Here is a 20,213-nt window from a genome sequence, read left to right on the forward strand (position 1 = left end):
GCAACGAGAGGATAATTTTCATGCAGAGCTCTATCTACGGCTAAGTCTCCTTGGGAAGTTTCTTCCTATCAGGGCTGCCCTGCGCGCTGATGGTGGCAGTGGCTACCCAGAGAACTGTTTAGGGAATGGGTACAGTGGGAGGACACTGGATCCTCGGAGCTACCTGGCCTTGTACTTTGTGTTGGGCCCAACCACAGGGTACACTAAGCTTCAGGAAATGACACTGAGTCAACTTACATGATGATTCCAAAGTGGTTCCCCAGGAGGTAGGAGGTGTCATCTCTTTGTCTACGATGCTCTCGTCTTTGGAGGAAAGACAAGACCAAAATGATGAAGAGCTGTAAGGGGAGGACAGTGTGTCAGGGGACCCAGCCACCTTCAGGGTGGCCCCGGTGGCCCCACAGAAAAGAATGTGTGGATAAGCAAAGAGCTTGCAACTGTGACACCTGGAACTCCGTGTTTTTCAGAGCCACCAGAAGGTTCTGTTCTGACCCTACCTCTGTGTGGCCCTGCACAGATAGAGGTTTGAGTCCAATCTCCACACACACATTCTCCCTGGACCTTGGTTTCTGTCTTTCGAAAGGCAGTCATGCCGATTAAATTTCAAATCTCTCTTCACGTTGATTCTGGGGATTTGGTCTTGGTCCAGATGCACGTTCTAGAAATTTCTTGAGAATGTCGGCACGTTCTCTCTCTCTTTCCTTATCTTCGCCTTGCAGGGGCTATGGAATCACCAACCGCCATCCTGCCTACCACCCAAGGCCATGCCAACTCCAGCATGATGTGCCACAGATTCCAGTGCTGACTGTACATCCTCCTTACAACCTCCTCCCTGGGCTTCGTCCACTGGGTGTGCCTGTTTTCCCGTTCTTCCCCAGGACCCGGGCTAGGTCATTCCTCCCTTGGCTTCTGGATAGAGAGTTCCTGTGGCCTCATCCAAACCCTACCTTTCCTTGTCCCCGCCCTCCTCCAGAGAGAAAACATTTTTTTAACTAGAATAGAGTTTATTTAAGTCATGTGGGGAGTTAAGAGGGTAGTAGAGGCAGAGAGAGAGAGAGAGAGAGAGAGGCCATGAGCATGTGGAGGGGGGGAAGGGAAGGGGAAGAGGGGGGGCAAGGGCAGGAGAGCAAGAGACACAGCAAGATCAAGAGAGAAAACTTTTAAGGACACAAAACATTCACAAGCTTCGGCCCCCAACCCCCACCCAGCTCACCCAGTAGCTCCAGATCTGTTCAGCTACCCAACTGGCTTTTCTGTTGAAAGCTTCTCAAATTCAGCATGTTTCATGTGAAACTCATGGTTTTCCTGTTGCGCAGTTTCTTCATCCACCTCAACCAGAACCCCCTTCCCTGCTCCTGGGCATTACCTACCTCTAGGGTCTTGCGCACGCTGGGCCAGTGCTTTACCACTGAGTTTATGCCTAGCCCCCCTTGACTCTATTTTAAGATAAGGTCTATGTCTCGTTAAGTGGTTCAGAAGAGTCTTGAACTCACTCTGTAGCCCAGACTAGCCTGAGCTTTCAGACTTCCTGACTCAACTTCCCATATTGCCAGCATCCCAGGCCTACACTACCAGGCCTGGATCTCCTCATTCTCCTGAACTCAGAGGTGGCAGAAGCCATCAAGCCTCCAGCCAGGGAATCTCAGGAGCCATCCCCCATCCTGCCTTCATGGATCCTCCCACTGGGCTCCTTCCTGCCCAGCCCCACCCACCTCCTACAGGATCCGCCCACAGGACTCCTTCCTGCCCAGCCCCACCCACCTCCTACAGGATCCGCCCACAGGACTCCTTCCTGCCCAGCCCCACCCACCTCTTAGACTCACCCACCTCCTAGACTCTCCCACTTCTCTTTCAACACTTTAGGTTTCAGTTTCTCCCCTTATGTTCCTCTACCCTCCACAGGGCCTTTGCACACGCTTTCCTCTGTGTCTGGAATCTTCTTCACTACATCTTACAAGATGACTTACCTCTGCCTTTATCTCTACAGAAAAGTCTGTCCTGGTGGCTGAAGAGATAGCTTAGTTAGAAAAGCACTTGCTGACCTGACCAAGTTTGAGGACCCAAGTTCGATTCCCCGCCCACATTAAAACAAACCAGCAGAGGGGGTAGCATTCACCTAGAATCCCAGTGCTGGAGAGGTAAAGACAGACAGATCCCTGGTGCTGTTTGTCTGCCTGCTCTTGTTTGATCACCAAACATCAGGTGCCGGTGAGAGAATGTCTCAAAAAACAAAGCGAGGGCTAGAGAGATGGCTCAGTGGTTAAGAGCACTGCCTGCTTCCAGAGGACCCAGGTTCGATCCTCAGTCTCACAACCATCTGTAATCCCAGTTCAAGGGCATCCAAGGGCATGCATGTGATACACAGATAAAAATGAAGACAAAACTTCCATAGACATATTCATTAATTTAAAAATGAAAAACAAAATTCAAAGGTGAATTGCGCCTGTGAAACAATATCCAGGATTGCCTCTTGGGCTCCACATGCATGCACAGACGTGTTCACACTCACCTGTACACACATCCACGAAAAAATTAAAAAAAGAAAAAGAAAAAAGTGGAGAAGAAGGAAGGAAGGAAGGAAGGAAGGAAGGAAGGAAAAGAACCCCCTTTCACTCCTCCAAAATCTAGAGCCCCAAATGCTTTGCTTTCTCATGCACGTGGGCTCAGGTTCACACTGTAAGAAACTGAGTAGGGGTTCTGGAAGGAGAACCATTGGCTGTCTCCCCTGTGTGATGCAGGGCTGCCCTCCCCTGTGTGGTGGAGCATCCCAAATCCCCCCTCCATCCCTGGTCCTCCCTCACTGCTCTTGACTCAGTGCCCCTCCCCCGGCTCCGCTACCCTTACTTACTGATGGGATGAGGGAGTAATGGAGGAAGACTTCTCCGTCCACTGAGTTGTCACAGGTGACATTTAGCTGCCTGGTCCTGAAACATAACAACCAGTCACATCCGCCACATCAGTAGTCACAGGACAGCATTGAGTCCAGCCTGGAGAATGTCTCTCAGGAGTTTGGACCATCTGAGCTTCCTTACTTTCATTCACAAGCTGCCTGCTCACTCACCGCCTTCCTAGCTGGATCGCTCTCGTCCATTGCTCTGATGAGCTCCAGCATCCTGGAGTTGGTGTTAAGGCCCCATCCATATCCACATGACAGTTCTGGGTAGATTCGGGGTTTGTGGGGAGTTCTTTTTACAGAACGCTACAGAAATGCCTAACTTTTTCATGTTTTAAGGAAAACTGATGACCATGAAAACCCTTAACTGGAGTCCTTCCCATCTTCCCAGAGCCCTGGGCGGGGGGGGGGGGGGGGGGGAAGACTGAAGCATCAGTAACTCCCAGGAAGTCAGTCTGTGGACCTGGGTTGTCACAGCCAAGGTCAGAAATGCCAGTGAAGTGCTGGGGCAGGAGGAGCAGAGGGAGCAGGGGGAGGAGGAGGAGCAGGGGGAGCAGGGGGAGCAAGAGAGAGCAGGGGGAGCAGGGGGAGGAGGGGGAGCAGGGGAGAGCAGGAGGAGCAGGGGGAGGAGGGGGAGCAGGGGGAGCAGGGGAGAGCAGGAGGAGCAGGGGGAGCAAGGGGAGGAGGGGGAGCAGGGGGAGGAGGAGGAGCAGGGGGAGCAGGGGGAGCAAGAGAGAGCAGGGGGAGCAGGGGGAGGAGGAGGAGCAGGGGGAGCAGGGGAGTGCAGGGGGAGCAGGGGGAGCAAGGGGAGGAGGGGGAGCAGGGGGAGCAAGAGAGAGCAGGGGGAGCAGGGAGAGCAGGGGGAGCAGGGGGAGCAAGGGAGAGCAGGGGGAGCAGGGGAGAGCAGGGGGAGCAGGGGGAGCAGGGGGAGCAGGGGGAGCAAGGGGGAGGAGGGGGAGCAGGGGGAGGAGGAGCAAGGGGAGCAGGGAGAGCAGGGGGAGCAGGGGGGCAGGGAGAGCAGGGGAAATAGGGGGAGCAGGGGAGAGCAGGGGGAGGAGGGGGAGCAGGGGGAGCAGGGGGAGCAAGAGAGAGCAGGGGAGAGCAGGGGGAGCAGGGGGAGCAAGAGAGAGCAGGGGAGAGCAGGAGGAGCAGGGGAGAGCAGGGGGAGCAGGGGAAATAGGGGGAGCAGGGGGAGTTATTCCACGACACACTGCGGATGTCCTCAGGACAAGTGGAAACATGGGGACGCTTTGACCCTTAGGCACACCACACCTTGTCCCTGCTGCGCTGACTCCAGGGCACCGCCATGGCCACTCTTTCACTTCTCTGATCTTTGCTCTGATTCTGGACTCCGGTACAGCCACCGGTGACTCCTGTTCCCTCAGAGGTCTCGGAGGAGACCAGAAACACACACATACATCCCCTGGAATTCTTTAAAATCCTAGCAGCCTGCTTGTGTCTCAGCACAGATCTGAAATGTCCAGAAAATGTTCCGGGGTGGGGCTCAAGTGGTGGGAAGTAGGACAGAGGTGCAGTTACACTTTGGACCAAAAAAATCATGGGCTGGAGGGATGGCTAAATGGTTAGAGCACTGACTGCTCTGCCAGAGGTCCTGAGTTCAAATCCCAACAACCCACATCACAACCATCTGTAATGGGATCTGGTGTCTGAATACAGCTACAGTGAACTCACGTAAAATAAAAGAAATAAATCTTAAAAACCAAATCAGACAGCAACAACACATAAGTCTTCCCATCCCATACAGAACCCTTCCGTGGTAGGAAGGAAGGGAGGACAGAAGGCAGGCAGGAGGCAGGGATGGAAGAAGCCATACTTGAAAGCAAAAAGGGAAGTGTCAGGGAGCTGAGAGGTCAAAGAGGAAAGACCAATGGCCAACGGGACCATACACAGTGGGACCTCATGGGAGAAGCTTCACACCCACACAAGAAACAGAGCAGGCCAGCGAGATGCTCAGCTGGGAAAGGGGTTTGCCACCAAGCCTGACAACCTGAGTTCAATCCCCTCGGTCCACACGGTGAGGGAAGAGAATAAACTACGGAAAGTTGTCCTCTGACCTCCACACGGCACAATGACATAGGCATGCACACCTGTGCGAGCACGCGCATACCTGTGCGAGCACGCGCACACGTGCGCGCACACAAATGCCTGGTTATGCTACTCCCAGCCCTGACCCTCTATTTGCATCTCCAGGAATATGACGCAGAGGTCACAGAGAGAAGGGCAAAGGCCAGATCAGGAGTAGCCCTCGGAGGGAGCCTGGAGCCTTCCCCGCCTGCCACTGAAGTGTCTCCGCTAGGGGGACGCTCTCTTTCCCTTCCCACTGAAAACCAGCCCCTGACATCAGTTACAGCCAGGCTCACGGCACAAGCTGCAAATACTCATGGAACTCCCAGGAACACAGGGGCACCCATTCAAAACATAGGACACTGCAGGGGGGAAACTGTCTCCGCTCCCTCGCTCCTGAGGGTATGGAGGGAAACACTGGCCCTCTCTGGAGTGAACGCTAGGGGGCGGACTCTCCAAGGAAAAATCAAGAGGAAGAGGCCTGCCAAGTGTGGCAAAACACACTGCTTGCTATCCTAGTGATTTGAATAAGTAAATATTTATTTTAAATATATAAATACCAAATGTCTTCACACGTAATATTTCACTTAATAATGTAGTCAATGCATATGTATAGACACAAGAACTGAAAATGATTTTCCATTATAAATGTGCTCGGATAATAAAATTCTCTGTTATAAAAATTCTCAGGTAATAAAAAGGAGCCCACAAAGAAGGGTTTAAAAGCAACGGGAAGAGAAGAACAGGCAGTCGCGCTTAATAGCCAGGTAAATGCGCTGAAATCAGTTGCCCGAAGTTTATAGACTAGGATGTCTGAGCCGGCTCAACTCAAGCACCAAATGCCATCCAGATGGAGCACGGGGAGGAACGGAAGCTGCAGGGCTGTGCTCTTGTCTCCTCCCTCTGAGGAGTAAGAGTACAAATGAACTATCTGAGCGTAGTCACGATTCAGTAGCAGACCACCAGAGGGGGTGATAGAACACAAGTCTCACCACAGTAAAAAGTTACATGAAAGAAAAAAAAAAATAATTCACCTCGACGATGACCACGAAGAGAAAGAAAATGAAGCCGATATAAAAAGAGAAGCCACAAGACCAGTGGTGTTTAGAGACCGGTAACTAAGCAGCTCGTGGAGGAAAGGGGAGATTTAAAAACACTTAAACTTCAAAATTGCCAAGTGATCGGAGTTCCATTTCTTTTTAAAAATGATTTATTTTATTTGATGTAGACGGGTGCTTTGCCTGCACGTGTGTAAGTGCACTGTGTGCGTGTGCCTGCCTGGTGCCAACAGAAACCAGAGGAGGGTGTCAGGTCCCTGGAACTGGAGTTGAAGAATGGTTGCAAGTCACCATGTGGGTGCTGGGCTTGAACCTGGGTCCTCTGAAAAAGCAGTGAGTGCTTTTAACTGCTCAGCCATCTCTCCTCCTGAGCTTTCATTTCTCAAAAGAAGACTTACGTGGGCCACAAGTGTGTTAGCCAGTGGAATTTCCCCGGGTACCCAAAGGCAGGGAGTAACAGAGCCAGTGGGAACGCAGGGAGACGGTGATGTTGAGGGTGCTGGTGGGAATAAAAGCCACAGTCACCGAGACACACAGGATAGAGGGTCCTAAAACACTAAGCTGGGCATGGCGGCACGCTCCTCTACTCCGAAGGCAGAGGCAGGTGGATCTCCTCGAGTTAGAGGCTAGCCTGATCTACAGTGAGTTCTCAACCAGGCAGAGCTATGTAGTCACACAAGCTGACTAGCAAACATGGAACTGCCTCCCTCCGCTGCACCATTCCTGGGTGTGTGCATCCAAAGGAAAGAAAATGCCTTTGCTCCCGAGTTCTCTGATGAACTATTTGCAGTAGCTAAGAGGTGCCCACTAATGCTTAAGAAAACTTGGTACGTCTACGTAATGGAATATTACTCAGTTATAAAAAGGAATGAAATCCTTCCCTTTGCAACATCAGGAACGAGTCTGTAGCTATCAGGTTGAGTGAAATAACCCAGACAGACAGAAGATACACTTAAAAAGCTAGTCTCACGGAAGTCTGGAGGTCGGCAAGGATGGGGAGCAGAGGAAGAGAGGCAGAGGAGCTACCGCAGAGGAGTGAGGTGTAGCGTTATGAAGCACGGGAGAGTGGTCACCCAGCAATGGATTGGATGCTTTCAAACAGCTAGAAGGAAGGACTGAGCCTGCTCCCAGTACTGATCAGTGTCTGAGACAACTCCTGGCTCATGGCCCAGCTCTGCACACTACACAGAGTTTGAGTGTGAGGATGTGTCACATGACACCCACAGACATTTGCATGTCAGCTGAAAAGTACAAATCAAAAAAAAAAAAAAAAAAAAAAAAAAAAAAAAAAAAAAAGTCATCCGGTATAAGGTACACCTGCAGGAGGGTCAGAAACTCAAGGTTGTCCTTGGAATGCAGGGTGACCTGGGAAACAGGAGACCTGAACAATGTTTTCAAAGCTAAAATAAAAATAATAAACCCTTACTGAGGCCAAAGGAGATGCCACCGGATATTTCAGGATATCTCAGACTGGGAGCCCGGAGGGGAGCTTCCAGAGGCGCAGAGGGCTGAGAGAGGGTTTCTTGCTCATCTTCCTTTACTAGGCTCACACGGCAAGCGGTGTGAGGACTCAGCACCGCTTGTTTCTCCGCCAAGAACCTCCCAGGGCACAGTGATTCCACTTCTGGAAATTGTATTTCCAGGAGTCACAGGCCAAGGATGGTGGAGAAGCGCCTAGAGAAGTGAACTAGAAAACAGGTTCTCTGTGTCTCTCTCTCTGTGTCTCTCTCTGTGTGTCTCCGTTTCTCCCTATCGCCCTCCCTTCCTCCCTCTCCGACCCTCTTCCCTTCCCATTCCTCCCAACCACATCCTAATTCATAATTTAACCTTTTGCAGGTCAGACAGCATTAGCCTCTTTTTACAATAAGGAACCAGATCCGGGATGGGCATCAGTTCCTGGTTGACAGGCTCCTTGTCCCAGCCAAAGCATAATGGCTTTCCTCTCTCATGATTCATCCAGATTCTAGCTGGTGCCTAGTACAGAGGGCTTGGGATGATCATTGGTTCCCAGATTTTCCTTTTAGAGGCCGGCATCCGGCATTTCAGGTCTGGTCCAGTTTGCCAGTCCTGTGGGCAGCAAAAAGAATGGTCCCTGGTCCGGTGCAGAGGAGGGTCATGGCAGGTATCAGACGCACGCGGTGAGTCTGCACGGGACATGGTGCGCACCTGGAGCTGGGGAAATCTGCCTTATGGGGACTCCCATGAATCCACCAGCTCTGGTCTTGGAGGGTTGAGGTGGGCACAGGTGTGGCCAAGGCTGGCTTGGGTCCATTTGGCAGGGCCAGCTGTCACAAAGGGGAACACTACATGGCAGTTGTTAAATGCCATTGTCAGAATTTAATATAAAAAAATTAAAGAAGTTACATTAAAGGCAACAGTACTAAAGACTGGACATGCCTCAGTCCCGGAGCGTGTGTCCCATTTCCAGCAAGGCTACTGCCCTCCTCGTCCCATCCCAACACTCGGGAATCAAGCCCACGGAAGGCTTGCTTTAGATTTGGTGTGTGGTTGGGTTTTTTTTTTTTTTTTTTTATAGTGGGGGGTGAGGGTGACATTGAGACAAAGTTTCACTCTATAGCCCAGGCTAGCCTCTAACTTGAGGTTCGCCTCTAAGCTCTGGGCTCTCCTTCCTCAGTTCCTCCTCTGCTATAGTCAGAGTATAAAAGGGATGTCTCCAGCTGAGCACTTACACCTCTGTAATCAAAGCACTAAAGAGAACTGAGGGGCAGAGCAGGGTCGCTGGGAGTCTGAGAGCAACCTAGGCTGTAGTCTGTGTTTGATGCTAGTCAGGGCTGCAGAGCGAGTGTCTTCAAAGACTGAAGAGAAACACAGAAGGAAGAGAAGGAGGAGGGGGAGGAGAAAGAAAGGAAGAGAAGGAAGAGGAAAGTTAGCTAGCTAGCTAGTTAGTTAGTTAGTTAGTTAGCTAGCTAGCTAGTTAGTTAGTTAGTTAGTTAGTTAGCTAGCTAGCTAGTTAGTTAGTTAGTTAGTTAGCTAGCTAGCTAGCTAATTTTATATTTGGAGAGCTGAAGAGGACTCCAGAGGCTGAGCAGCTTCCCCAGACCCCAGAGCACCTGGCCACTTCTCCTGGTGCTCTTCATCCCAGGACCAGCCCTCTGGCCCCTCCCCTCCTCTGCTCAGTGAGTCACTGTCACGGGGCTACAATGTCTGGCCTCTCTGCCTTGGGCCCCTTGCCATACACGGGACTCCACGGATTTCAGTCCCTCACTTTGTTAACCGATAGCCAGGGTGGCTGCCCTGGCTCTCTCTGGCCTGTGACCAGCCCAGCAATGTGGCCCAGGGCACAAGGCCTCGGCTTAGACATCCCAGCTGCCCCCTGGACTGCCAGCCTCTTCTATCAAAGAAGCCACACAAGGAGAACAACCCTGTGACACCCCAGTTCTGCTATGGTTGCTGAGATGCTGGGCTCACTCACCTTCATCCCCCCACTTGCTGTATTTCCTGGCCAGGCATGGCCGGCTTGGCCAGCTCCTGGTTACTGCCTTTCCTTGGGGAGCATGCATGACTGTTTTTATGTGTATCTGGAAAGCTCAGAGCAGCCGTTGTGAAAAAATAAATCTGTTTCTATTGCCTACCATTTTATTTGGAGGTTTATTTTATCAGGGACAGAGAGGTGGCTCATGGCTGCCTTTGGGGAGGATCTGGGTGTGATTCCCAGCATCCATGTGGACACTCGTGACCATTTGTAACTCTAGTTCCAGGGCATCTGCCCCATCCTCCGTGTGAACCAGAGGGAACTTTCTAGAACCCCACATCTGACAGCATCAGGCCCCTGTCAGCTCAGCCTCTCCTGCTCTCTCCTGGCCACAGGGCCCACTGGAGAGAGGGGAACAGGATCTCCTGGACTCTGTGGCACGCCATTCCCTTCCCACACCCTCCAGAGATGCTCAGCCTGCTCCATCTCCCTGCCCTCTTTTCCTAAGGACTCCCATCATTCCTGCCTTGTCTCCATGGCTCCCGTCTCTCCTGTCGACTTCGGGATCCCTCAGCATTCTGACTAGATTCCCCAGGACTGCAGAAGTCAGGGGTCTGTTTTCTGCGCTTGATCCCTGTGTTCTCTCAGATGAGAGTCTCAGTTCCTACCACCCGGGCGGGACTCCTCTGATCCTCCGGCCTCCCTGCCCTCGAGTTTGGGGGCTCACCCTCCCCTGTCAAGATGGCAGCCGCTGCTGAGGGCGGAGAAGACAACAGCCACATGTGCTTAGGTAAATCAACCTGACCATCATGGGAGATGGCATAGAGAGCCCTCAAAACCCTAAAAATGCAACTTCCTCACAATTCAACACTCCCACTCGTGAAGACACACACCAAGGACATGAAAGTGGCGTGTCAAAGCAATAGCTGCACCCTTGTTTATAGTCACAGCAGCCGAAATGTGGCATCTACCAGCAGGCCCAACTGCGGGTGAGGAGACAAAGAAAATGTGGTCCGTCCATGGGACACTGTTTAGCTGCAAGTAGAGACAGAAACCCTCCGATATTGATGAACGCAGAGGGCGTTACAGGAAATCGAGCCAGGGACCGAAAGACAAACGGTGCATGACCTCATTCATTTAGGGCCATCAGAAAAGGCAGACTCATGCAAGTGCAGGGCGGGACAGGACTAGGAGGGGGAAGGAGGAGGGTGGCGGGGGTGGGGGCCTACCACACAAAGTTAAGTTACGGTTAGGAGGGAAAAGTGCTGCTGTTTGGTGGTCTGGAAAGGTGACTAGGATTAACCATTGGCTACGTAGATCACAACTGGGAGGTACAGGGGGGTGGTGTGTCTTATCACAAAGAAGTGGAAAATGGAGGTCGGATCAGTGTATCACACACATGTCAAGACATCAACGTGTGCACCCTGACTGTGAACCACTATAAAATATCAGTTTAAAGGGTGGAAGGATAGAGACTTTTACAACAGAGTAACAGATGAAGAAACCATAGTGGGTCAGGATCCCGTCAGGACCCTCTAACTCCTTACCTGGGCCTCGGCCACTCACCGAGGCTCTGCCTGACAGACACGGAGGAAGTCTACCTTAGTTCTGCCTTGTCGTGTCTGCCTGTCTGCAGACGAGCCAGACTGTGCCTTCCTTTCTCCCAGTATCTGTTCATCTCCCACCCGGAAGAGCCGGGAGGAGTGACTCTGGGCTCAGCGTCTGCAGCTCACCTCAGGCTGCCGGCAAGCATCTCGCTGAAGAACTACCACAGTGGGTGGTGTGCCGTGGGTGCTGCCGTCCTGGAGCTTCTCCGTTCCTCAGGATCTTGGCTATGATGGCTTCCCATGAGCTCATACTCTTTCCAGTGTGATCTGTAGACCCAGGCTCAGAGACGAGGCAAATATCCAGTCAAACATTTACTTGGGAGTGAAATCGGGCAGCAGCCCTCTTCCTGGTTTCGCAACGTTTCTGGCTGCTCTGAGTCTCATTCCATAATCACGGGCTCCTCTTCTGCTGCCTCCTCCTTGGCCTCACTGTTATTCCCTTCACATCCCCCTAAGCCCCGCACAGCTGAGGTCCCAGGACCACCCACCCCCTAGCTGTCTGTGGAGGCTTTGCCTGGTAGCTGTGTGCCTTTGGCTAGCTATAAAAAAATATTGCAGGTAATAAAGTAGGAATCCAAGCCATAAACCAGGAGAGCTGGCTTCGAGGCTCTCTTTGCGCACTGGCAGCCAGCCTCTTGCTTGGAGAAGAGAAGGGAGACAGGTTTGAGATCAAACCCCAGACATGCGACAGAACCTGCTAGCTGCCCATCCCTGAAGTTCTCATTCTCCGGGCAGAAAGTAAGGCTGCTGCTTGGTAACTCTTCTTCATTAAGTCCAGACTCCAGCCACCCTGGATTCTTGTGGGACAGGTGCAGGGGTTCTGAGTGTCACCCTCTGCAGTGTGCTTAAGGACTGAGGGAACCCACCATGTCCTCTTTCCCATGGGAAGGGAATCGCATGAGACCTTGAGTCACCAGTCTAAGAACATTAGTTCTTACATGCTGTCCCCTTACAGTCTAGCCCACAGGCAAAAACAAACAAACAAACAAACAAAAAGTTTACTTACTTGTCACAAAGATCACCTCACCCTTTCAAATATTTCCGAGAGTACCGAGGACTCTGTCAGCACCTGAAGTCCCAAGTCCCCTGTTTTAAGAATAAGGCTTCAGGTTAGCCTAATGAGTTCCTTAAGGGCCCCTGTCTCCAAAGATGGTTATGTCCGAAATGCTAGGAGATTACGCTTTGGCAACTGAGCTAAGAGCCTTCCAGGACAGTCTAGTCAGCTGTGGGGGGAGGGAGGCTTGGAGCAGGTGTGGATATCCCAGACTGTGGGCTCACCCACCTGATCTTTCTACCACTGCCCCAAACATCCCCACCCACCCCTGCAGTGCCATCTAGTGTTGGACCACGTTCATCTCCTGTCGTGCAGGCAAGTCTTCTGGACGTGTGGAGAGCTGACAGGGGCTGAAGTTTGAAATCTTGGGACTCAGCTCCACCATTAAGAAGTCTCGTAACCAGCTAAGCCGTCAGTCCCCCTGCACCCCATCTGAAGCTGCTCCTGGGTTGCGGACCTTTGAGGCTAAAGTGAGCAAAGACACTGGAGATGTTTGGTAGAGTGTTCGAGCCGAGCATCGTGTCACACCAGTTACAAGTGATCGAGTCCCAGCCCTCCTGATTGATCATAGCGGTTCACACGCCTGACCAGGTCTGAATCATCATGGCGTCTGGGATATAGACGAGGTTCCACAAAGGATTGGTGACAAGACGGACTTAAAATGAAGGTAGAAAGGGACACAGGAGGGCCCAGCACAACTCGGTTCTCTTCTAGGTGGCTGCAGAGAGACATGGGGAGCACCCCCTGGAGGCGGCTGCTGGAATGACAGTTCCCTGGTGCGTGTGCCCATATCTGGTTGCCAGGCACTAAAGAGTCTATCCCTTCTGGAGGTGCCCTTCTCCTGGCTCCTGAGCAGGCTGCAAGTGAATGTGTTCCACTTTCAGATGACTGTGACAATTCTCACACCCTTAAGAAAAGGTCACTGCTGAATCGTCACTGGTCCAAGGCATGATGGGAAGGCAGCCACCTAACCAACATCCAAGGCATTTGTGCCCAGGTATGAGTTTCCTGTATAGTAACAAGGCTCTGTATCTGAGGGGCTACCATGTGCCCCCTGTGTCCCCTTACTGTCCACACTCAGACTTTCTCACCTCCCCTGAACATTCTATGTTGAATCCGAACCTAGAAGTTGGCATGTGTCTAAGATACTCTTACAGCAGATCTCTCTCCAGGATACCAGCCCATGGGAGCCTTCGTGAATATTATTTCTTCTATTCGACTTACACTGATTTATCTCCCCAGCTTTGGGATACGTAAAGGATCTCTGAGTTTGTACAGGTTGTTGATTTAGAAAACAAAGCAAGCAACAACAAGCCAAAGGCCTGAACCTCTGTGGAGGGGGGCCAAGCGTGGGCAGAGAAGGACAGCAATGATGGAACTCACTAGAACCTAGTAGAGAAGTCACTGTCTTTGGTCCCTGTGTTTCTGTGGGTGAAGCCACAGAAACTGGGCAGTGTGTCACAATGGCTACACTTGCTTCCTGAGGGTCAGGAGCTTGTCACGGGACAATTTCCATTTATTCTATAGAAATACAGCTTAATTATTTTTGGCTTAATTATTAAATTCAGAAACAAAGAACTCTGCTGTGTGTGACACTTAGTGTGGCTTTATTGTTGTGTTACTCTAAGTACTTTCTGACTGACAGCTGCTTTTCCCTCTTTGAGAAAGAATTTAGAGTTGGCTTCTGTTCCTTCTGAGTTCACAAACTGTCTTAGTCAGAGTTTCTATTCCTGCACAAACATCATGACGAAGAAGCAAGTTGGGACGAAAGGGTTTATTCAACTTACATTTCCTGAATTGCTGTTCATCACCAGAGGAAGTCAGGACTGGAACTCAAGCAGGTCAGGAAGCAGGAGCTGATGCAGAGGCCATAGAGGGATGTTACTTACTGGCTTGCTCAGCTTGCTTTCTTATAGAACCAGGTCCACCACCCACAATGGGCTGGGCCCTCCCCCCTTGATCACTAGTTGAGAAAATGCCTTACAGCTGGATCTCATAGAGGCATTTCCTTAAGGGAGGCTCCTTTCTCAGAGATAACTCCAGCTTGTGTCAAGTTGACACAAAACCAGCCAAAACAAGCACAGACACAAACAGACCTGGAAACCAAATAAATAAATAAATAAATAAATAAATAAATAAATAAATAAACAAACAAACAAACAAAACAAACTTCACACCAGGGCATTCCAAGGCCTTTGATCTGGAAAAAGATGATCTTTCCAAGCTGTTTCAAGAAGCCACTGAGAAGGTAGGACCAGAAGTCATTTGAAGGATACTTTTATAACATCAAGAGTGAAAGTCACTTAAAATAAAGGCATGCAGGGACAGAATTAAAGGCCCAGGCTAAGCGAATCAGAAACCAGATCTTCAACCCTGCTCAGCCTTAAGAACCGTGTGGCTTCTTTGGGTCGAAGTCTTGCTCAATCTTTACAAAACTCGGTGAAGTCTGTCGTTCATTGTTGTAGGGGTGATGGGGGAGAACATGGGAGGGGGAGCCAATGTGTCCCCTGGCTGGGGGATGTACCTCAGTTGGTAGAGAGCTTACCCAGCATGCACCAGGCCCCAAGCTCCACCCCCATCACTGTGGATACAGAGTATGTTGGCTCTGGTCTATAACCTTAACACCTAGAAGGTAGAGGTAGAAGGATTAAAAGTTTAAGATCATCCTTGGCTACATGGTAAATTCTAGGACAGCCTGGGCTACACAAAACTCCATCTCAACAACTGGAAACAAGAAAGCAAGCCAAGCCCCCTGGTGGTGGCTGTCCTGCAGGTCCCCTTGCGCTTCTGCCTTTGGCCATGAATCGGAACACAATTGGCCCTCTTCAGAAGTAGAGGATGCTGGCAACATGCCCCCACCTTTCCAGGCTGCAGAACTGTGGGACAAAGCTACTTCCTTGTTTATAAATTATAATTATTCTCAGGAAAGCGAGTGAGGCATCTGTGGTTGGGTTCGAGCACTTTTCTATCCACAGCTGCTCGTTCTGAAGATGTCACTGAATCTCACGCTCACCCCGTTACTAAGGGAAGACTCACAGCTCTGGGCATCTCTCCTGATCAACTCTTTGGCTCTTCGACACAGGAAACTAGCATTGAGCCAATGAGAAACAGTCATTCTGGCTTTGTCCACACGGTGGCGCTGTTCCAGGGTGCTGATGGTAGAAACTGTAGAAACCCAGCAAAGTGTAGAAGGACGAAACTTCTAGTGTGCCTGCTAGTTTCATTCTGAAACACTCTGCCAAAAAGTAACTGAGGCGAGAAAAGGTTTACTTCAGCTTCTCCGTTATAGCCCATCACCAAGGGAAGTGAGGACAGGTACTGCTTGCTGGCTTGTTCACTGGCTCACATTTAGCTAACTTTCTTGTATAACCCAGGACCACCTGCCTAGGGATGGTCCTGCCCACAGTGGGCTGAACTCTCCTACATCAATCGAGACAACCCCTGCTAGACAAGCCCACAGGCCAATCCGATCAAGGTAATTTCTCAACTGAGGCCACCCTAGCAAATGACCATAAGTTATGACTAGGGCAGAGAGTAATTTGGCATTAAAAAAAAAAAAGGGTCTTCTGTTACCTAGACATTAATATAGCATCTGCCACCACGGTCTTAGAGATCTTCTCTAATGCTATGTGTACATGGGAAGCTGTTGGCATGTCTCCATTGACAGTGTGTGGTGTGGCCAAGAAGACAGTCAGAGGGAGAAGTTCACACGGGTGGATGGGAACACTTTCTCTCTCAGGTAGCTGTGCTGTAAGCGTTCTCAGAGGCCACTGGGTGGATCTGTGGGGTGAAGCACTCTTTCTGCGCAGACACTACTATCTGAGGGAAATGCCGAATGCATCAGCTTCGCCGTAAAGCAGAGTTAAACGGAGATGCCACCTTTCCAGAGAGGACTAGCCTGGCCAGATTCAAGGCTCTTCCATACATAAGACCAACTAATCTCCCAACAGGCAAAGTGTAACCAGGACCTGCCTAGGGATCCAGCTCTTTCCTTTTACTTCTGGTGCACGTGCACACAAGTGGGCAAATCAGAAAACAGGTAAAATGAAACAACAACAACAACAACAGAACATATTTGTCTATTTTTTAAATGCCAGGCATGGTAATGCACACCCTGAATCCTAGCACTCAGAAGACAGAGGCAGTGGGCTCTCTGTGAGTTCAAAGCTCACCTAAACTACACAGAGCACCCGGAACAGTGCTATATAAAGAGATTCTGTCTCAAAACAGACAAATATAAAAGTAATAGTGAGGCTTTGCCTCCCACAGGCTACCTTCTTGAGCACACACAGTGTGTGTGTGTGTGCGCGTGTGTGTATGTTTGTGTGTGTGTGTATGTGTCCAACGCTGTGTCCAGAGCAGGCTCAGCATGCACTGGGAGCCCCAGAAGGTTTACTGAATAAAAACTGAGCAGACGGATGAGTGACAGCGTGCTGTGTGCTGCGGTGAGGGGAACTGAGACCCTCACTCAATGGTGAGCTGACAACAAGAAAAACACCCAACTCTTCCACCGACCTGGGGAGGAAGTTACCCATCTCCTCTCACAGGAATGATGCTGACTTTGGAAGAAGGGCTAAGGCCTGCTTCACGGAGGCTACACTTTCCTCAGAGGAGGCAGGCTACCTTCTGAGAAAATACATCCTGTTAGCAACACGGCTTCCCTTCCAGAGATCGATGAGGAAACGCAGCAATGGCTCCTTCATAGGAGAGGAAGATCTGGGCTTCTGCCTGGCCCTGTGTCTCTTGTCCCATAACAGCTGTATTCTGTGTGTTGGGTGGAGGAGAGACGGGCCAGTTGTCAAGGGTGTCTGTCCACTCAGGAACCCTGGAGGTCGTTCCCGAGTGGAGGGCCTTGTGATCTGAACCAGGGCATGTGTGCCATCAGCCCTATCAGGCCGCAGCTCACGCTGGAGAATGCCAGAGAGACACACAGAAAGCATCTCCTCAGAGCTCCTGAGGGCAGCACGCATCATTTCAAACAGAGGTGCCATCTCTAGGTTAAGTCTGGAGTCTGGGTTGGAAAGCAGGCTCTTCACCGCACTGATTCAGATCCGTTTTGGGACGTCAGATGTGAGGTTCTCCTGTTTTGTAGAGTAGAGCTTGAACTCTCTCCTCACAAGGCCTTCTCCCAAAGAAAGTTTCATATCAGCAAACAGGAAATAAAACAGGTATGTGAACCGAGCATTTACTGATAACAAATCAGAGAGAAGTTTACCTTAAAGCCATCTTTTGGTAGATGTGCAGCCTTAATTTTATTAAGGATGAAGCAGATGTGCATACCACTGACGTGCTTGTTCACAGATTTTACCTCGTCTGAGTGTCTCGCACTGCAGTGTTGACTGCCACTGCGTCCTCTTTCACGGTGGATCTGCATTTCAGCCATTGATATGTTGACTTTATAATCATCAATACTAAGGACACTGCTTTGTGTAGATGTGTGATACAAAATACCAAAATACACTTCGGCCGTTTCAGATATTGCTGAAACTTTTTTTTTTAAAGATATGTTTATTGTATGTATATGAGTACACTGTAGCTGTCAGACACACCAGAAGAGGGCATCAGATCCCATTACAGATGGTTGTGAGCCACCATGTGGTTGCTGGGATTTGAACTCAGGACCTCTGGAAGAGCAGTCAGTGCTCTTAACCACTGAGCCATCTCTCCAGCCCACTTTTTTTTTTTTTTTGACAGGGTCTCACTATGTTGTTGTACTGGCTGGTTTTGTGTCGACTTGACACAAGCTGGAGTTATAGCAGAAAAAGGAGCCTCCTTTGAGAAAAATGCCTCCATGAGATCCAGCTGTAAGGCATTTTCTCAACAAGTGATCAAGGGGAGAGGGCCCAGCCCATTGTGGGTGGAGCCATCCCTGGCCCAGCCCACTGTGGGTGGAGCCATCCCTGGGCTGGTAGACCTGGGTTCTATAAGCAAGCAGGCTGAGCAAGACAGGGGAACAAGCCAGTAAGTAACATCCCTCCATGGCCTCTGCATCAGCTCCTGCTTCCTGACCTGCTTGGGTTTCAGTCCTGACTTCCTTTGGTGATGAACAGCGATATGGAAGTGTAAGCTGAATAAACCCTTTCCTCCCCAACTTGCTTCTTGGTCACGATGTTTTGTGCAGGAATAGAAACCCTGACTAAGATCGTTGTCTAGCCCAGAACTCTGTATTGTAGACCAGACTGGCCTAGAACACCACCAAACCTGACTTATTTAACTTTTTTTTTAAATGAAACTCAAGTCAGCAATTCAAATAGCAATTTTTTTAAATCAAGCATTCTAATACAATACAGTCCAAAAATGTACTACTTTGATGCTTCCATACTGATAAGAATGAAGCTATTAAAAGCTTTTGTTTTTCATAGCAAAACCATTACGTTTGTATACGAACAGGAAACGTGTGTACAGTTAAAAGCTCCGCCATCCAGCGCTGTAGATCGCTACGGACCACACAGACCCTGTCTGAGTTCCTATTTTTCTGTGATAAAGATCCCTGGAAAAGATGCTTCGAGAGGGTGGCTTCAGCCCACAGTTGAGATGACATCCCATCATTGCTGGGAAGTCAGAGAAGCAGGGGCTTCAGGCGGCCGCCGGTCACCATAGTGAAGAAACAGAAATCTGTAGCCAAGTGCACACCACTGCTCAGCCTACTTTCTCTACTTCATACAACACACCCCCCCCCCGCTACCCCACCCAGGGCACAGTCCCACCGCAGCTGCAGTAGATCTTCCCACCAATGAATGGACTCGAGGAACTCCCTCGAGGCTGTGCTTCTGGATTTAGTCAGGTGGACACCACCAGTTTTCACAGGCACCACCCCAGTCCGCTGCCTCTCTGGAGAATCTGGAAGTTACAGGCTTGCTTGGCACCTGCTATTCTGGGAACCCGGCCAACTGGACTGGCATTTAAGAAGCCACCTTCATGCAGAATCTCCTATTGTGGATGACAAAGGGGAGCCACTTTTTTTTTTTAAAAAAAAAAAGGTTCCCAAGGGTGAGTGTGTGTGTGTGTGTGTGTGTGTGTGTGTGTGTGTGCATATGTGTGCATGTGTGCCCATGGGCATGTGTAGGTATATGTGCCCGTGTGTGTGGAGGCCAGAGAAAGATGTTGAGCATTCCTCTCTATTACTCCTTTGAGGGAGGTTCTCTTGCCAAACCTAGAACTTCTCTTTTTCAGCTAGACAGCCTACAAATTACAACTGTTCTCCTGGTCCCTCAGTCTGCACCGGGGTTACAAACACCCCAGGACCAAGCCTGGCTAGAATCTGGGTCTGGAAGTCTCCTCAGTCCAGTGACTTCTTTCCCTTTCTTTTGTCTTTTTAAATTTTTATTTCTTTATTTTTTTATAAGTTCCTTGAGAATTTTATAGAATTTATTCTAACCACATTCACCCCTCCCCTAGCCCCACCCTGGGATCTAGATACTTCTTCTTCCTCCCTTCTCAGTGCTCTCACTAAAAAACAAGTAAACAAGCAGGAACCTCCGATACACTTCAGTTTGTACTGCCCATATACTCTTGGCTGCGTGAGCATCTGCTGGAGAATAATCAACCTACCCTGGACCCCTGACGTAAATAAAACCAACCCTCCTTCGCGGCTACCAGTTGCCAATAGCTCCTCCCCTGGAGGTGGGGCTTCACCTCCCGCCTCCATTTGTCCGGCTTGAGCTTGCACTGGTTTTGTTCATGCTGTTCCGACTGCTTCAAGTTTATCTGTGCAGCTGGCATCCTGTGTCAGCAATCTCCTCTGGGCCTTACGATCTTTCTGCCCTGCCTTCCTCAGGGATGCTGGAGCTATGGAAGGAGGAGATGAGATACAGAAGTCCGATTCAGGGCTGTGCATTCCTGCGTCTCTCATTCTCTGTGACTTGACCAGCTATGAATATCTGTGTTATCTGACATCTGCTGATGAGGGTTGGGAGATGCACTAATTTATGGATATACTAATAATTCATTAGTGGTGGGTTTAATAAGATGTCCATAGTGCAGAAGAATAGCAGTAGGCTTTTCCCCAGGGACTATGACCTGTCTAGCCATATGTTCTATCCTCTAATACCAGTGTCGATTTCATCTTGAGTGGAGCTTAAAT

Source organism: Micromys minutus (genome assembly GCF_963924665.1).
Source record: "Micromys minutus genome assembly, chromosome: 28".
NCBI lineage: Eukaryota > Metazoa > Chordata > Mammalia > Rodentia > Muridae > Micromys > Micromys minutus.